This window comes from Mandrillus leucophaeus, unplaced genomic scaffold (genome assembly GCF_000951045.1).
Source record: "Mandrillus leucophaeus isolate KB7577 unplaced genomic scaffold, Mleu.le_1.0 Scaffold261, whole genome shotgun sequence".
Lineage (NCBI taxonomy): Eukaryota > Metazoa > Chordata > Mammalia > Primates > Cercopithecidae > Mandrillus > Mandrillus leucophaeus.
Window position 1 is genome coordinate 2,171,610 of NW_012102710.1, and position 4,415 is coordinate 2,176,024.

Genomic DNA, 4,415 nt, shown 5'->3' on the forward strand with positions numbered 1-4,415 from the left:
TCAAAAAAAAAAAAAAAAAAAAAGAATTTAATAAAGTAATGCATGTAAAGCGCTCAAAAGCTATGTATTTTTTTTTATTTATTTTTTTATTTTTTGGCTGTGTGGGCCCAATCATTCTCAGAGAAACCTCCCACCATTTTCATAATGCTCTACATTAAAGATATGGGCATAAAAAGAGAAGTATGCCACAGTACCTACTGAGGACAAATTCATGTAAGTGAATCTCTTTAAGAATTCTGTCTTAACAGGGCTTGACTTTTCCTAGGTGTGCTAAACATTATGCAGAAATCAAACACCAAAATCAGTGAGGATCTCAACAATCTGAATTTACTCTCCTCTTTTGACTTTATTTCTAGCTATCAAGATTTAAATCCCAAATATTAAGAAAACCAATTCTAAACTTCTAGAAATGGGAAAATTAAACCTTATTCACCTTGAAGGTATGACAAAACCTATTTTAAATCCGTCATTTGCCCACAGGATTTTGTCCCTTGTAGTTCTGTAAACTAAAGGCGTTAAATTGAAGCTCTCTGACATAAATAAGTGAAACAATGTATAAGTTTCTCCAAAGGCTATTTGGTAAAAATTGTAAATAGAATCTTAATTATAATGTGTGCTTATAAACATTGATTTATTATTTACGTAACCAATTTTTGTTGGTAGAAAATTAGTATATCTGTTTGACATTCATCATCTTTGTGTCATCAGTAGTCTGATGAGAAAAGATAGAGTCCACATGTGTGTGGAAGAAAAGTATGGTAAGACCTGCATCAGTGCCATCATATGTTTTGAACCTCCACTGGCACAGCCCTCTTCATGTTTCAGAACTACTGCCACAGACTTGTGTCTGATCTTCATACTCCCAGATCCTGGCTTCTGCAATCCATCTTCCATATTAACAAGATTCCTCTGCAATGCAGTTCTTCTCAAATCATATTCTGCATTAAAGCTCTTTGTGAAAAGCCCGGTATAACCAGGGGGATGCCCACACTACCTAGCACAGTAAAATAAACCCTCCACATCTGCCCCTAGTCTTTTACTCTGACCTCAGTGTCTTCTCCAAGAATATTGTGCTCTACCTACCCACACCATGGACCATTCTGAGTCTGCTGTAGATAGAACCCACCTCTGGCATGTCTTCTACCCTTTACAACTGGGTAAACTCTTAATTATTTTTAACATCCAGCTTCAGTAACTCATTTTCCAGATTTAAATCAGTCATGTTTTCGTACTGATAAAATGCTATATTAAAAAACCCCACAAGGAACTTATTAATATCTTTAGCACATTATTATTTTATCTATCATAAGAATATGTAATTGCTTATGAGAATTTCAGATTATTAATATAGGTAAGATATCTACTCATTCTACAGGCAGATTCTGGGTATGCATTTTTGCCTGCCTAAGTCCCTTATCATGGCTCTAAGGACACCCTATTTATTCCTACCTGTAGCTTGCAGTTTAGAAACCGCAGAGTCAGAGGACTGACATATGCATTCATTCATTCACTGTGCAAACGGAGAGGACAGGAACGGTTATAGACTGAATTGTGAACCCACAAAATATGTATGTTGAAGCCCTAACCCTCTGTATTCATCCATTTTCATACCACTATAAATAATCACCCGAGACTTGGTCATTTATAAAGGAAAGAGATTTGTGAACCCACAAAATATATATGTTGAAGCCCTAACCGTCTGTATTCATCCATTTTCACACCACTATAAATAATCACCCGAGACTTGGTCATTTATAAAGGAAAGGGATTTATTTGACTCACAGTTCAGCATGGCTGGAGAGGCCTCAGGAAACTTACAATCATGGTGGAAGGTGAAGGGGAAGCAAGAAATCTTCACAAGGCAGTGGGAAGGAGAAGTGCCGAGCAAAGGGGAAGAGCCCCTTATAAAACCATCAGATCTCAGGAGAACTCACTTGCTATCATGAAACTACCATAGTGGAAACTGCCCCCGTGATCCAATCACCTCCACCTGGTCTCTCCCTTGACCAAACATGGGGATTAAGGGGATTAAAATTCAAGATGAGATTTGGGTAAGGCGACAAAGCCTATAGTTACTATCACCCCCAATGTGATGGTTTTTGGAGACAGGGCTGTTAGGGATGTTAATAAGGTTAAATGAGGTCATAAAGATGGGGCCATAAACAACCTAAGGATTGGTGTCTTTATAAGAAAAGGAAGAGATACCATATATCTCTTTCTCCATGCACACACAGAGGTAATGTCATGAGAAGGCACAGTGAAAAGGTAGTTGTCTACACACCAGGAAGAGGGCCCTCAGCCAAAACAAACCTTGCTGGCACCTTGATCTTAGATGCCTAGCCTCCAAAACTGAGAAAATGGTCCCTGCCCTGTGTCCAAGTGTTCTCATTATTCAGTTCTCACCTATAAGTGACAACATGTGGTGTTTGGTTTTCTGTCCTTATGAGTTTGCTGAGAATGATGGTTTCCAGCTTCATCCATGTCCCTGCAAAGGTCATAAACTCATCCTTTTTTATGGCTGCATAGTATTCCATGGTATATATGTACCACATTTTCTTAATACAGTCTATCATTGATGGACATTTTGGGAGGTGTGGGGTGGGGGAGGGATAGCATTAGGAGAAATACCTAATATAAATGACGAGTTCGTGGATGCAACAAATCAACATGGCACATGTATACCTATGTAACAAATCTGCACGTTGTGCACATGTACCCTAGAACTTAAAGTAAAATTTAAAAAAAAACTGAGAAAATAAATTTCTGATATTTAATCCACCCAGTTTGTATCGTTTTGTTACGGAAGTCCTAGCAGATGAATTCAAGGCCCATTCAACTTGCTGCCTGTCTTTTCTTCTCCAGATAATAGCTTATTGTCCTAATAGATAGTTAGAGCAAGATTACCTCTGCTCATGAAAAGATCTGGTCGTGCATGTCTTTTTCCAGTTCCACCTTCGGTGACATCACAGTAGTGGCATAAAATCAGACACTGCAGAAGTATTTACACTCTGGAAATCAGCAAATACTACACATCACACTTTTACCCTGCAGAACTTGTTGTTAACCCTTTACCAGCATACCCTTGCTCACTTGTCACTTCCTAGTCTCTCAAATTGGGTCAAATCTCCTATATTATGATACCATAACCCCATGCTCCCCTCCTTTGTAGCATATACTTTACTTGTAGTTTGATGTTCATTTCCAGTAGGATGATTCCTAGAAATAATATATATATATAATATTGATTACAGGTCCTGGTACAAAATGTTCAATCAATTTAAATTATTAAGTGTCTAGAATGTTTTTCTTCCCCTACACAAGACTGTAAGTTCCATCGAGGCAGAACTACATTTCTCGTCTATCCTCAGGACCTAGCACAGTACCTGCCCATGGCAAATGAACAACGACAGAGTGAAAAAGGAATAAGTGTAATCACCATATTCTGCTGCTGCAGACAGCTCTCTGATCCACTCCCTAAAAGTTTGCCACTCAGAGTGAGGAAGCTTGATTTTTCCATATTACCTGTAAAGGGGGTGTAGTTGAGGTTCCTACTTTGGCTGTGTATGATTCTTTCACACTTGTGGTCGTAAGCATTTTAATCTGTCCCTGTGGTTTAGAAAATTATTAACATAAGGACAAGTTTCCTAAGAGACTAGGTAACCTTTAAAAAATATTTAGTGACTAGGAACAACAAATGGATCCTGAGGATACATTTCTAGAAAAGAGACTTAATTTGGTACTTACCCATTCACAGCCAGCTTCTCCCCTCTATGTAATAATCTGACTTTGATTTGGTTACTATGGTTGTCCTCAAGAGTTGCTGTCTTAAGAAAATGCATTTTCTTTCACTGTCAGTTCTGAGGATGTTGCAAAATGATAGTTATGAAGCATTTTTAATTTTCATTTTCTTAGTTGATTCATTAGTAAGAATGTAATTCAAGTGTGGCCTCAGTAAGTTTTTTCATTGATGGGAATATATTCACATAAAAACAGAGCCTCCCAACACTGACTTTCAACCATGACAGGCCTCTGGTGCTTCCTGCTAGCAAGCTGGATCTTGCATCTTTACTAAGAACATCAGGGTGCTTAGCAGCCAGGGCTGCATGGTAGAGGCAGTATGTGTGGATTTAAAGATCAGTTCAGGAAAATGAGAAGTTTTGTTTTTCAGAGCTTTATTTTGCAAGCAGTTGATTTGAAGTATCTCAGATCTTACAGCACCAGGAGTCCAGTGTACAAGTTTTAATAATGCTGATGGCCAATCATGGCATTGTCTTCTTAGTACAAATGTATTGCTAACATGAGAGGCCCCTGAGATTCCAGAAAGGGCATTTAGTTAGAAGTCAGGAGACCTGGTCCTTCGTTCTGTCCCTGCTATTAATAATGACGGTAATAAAAATAGTTCACACTCCCATACT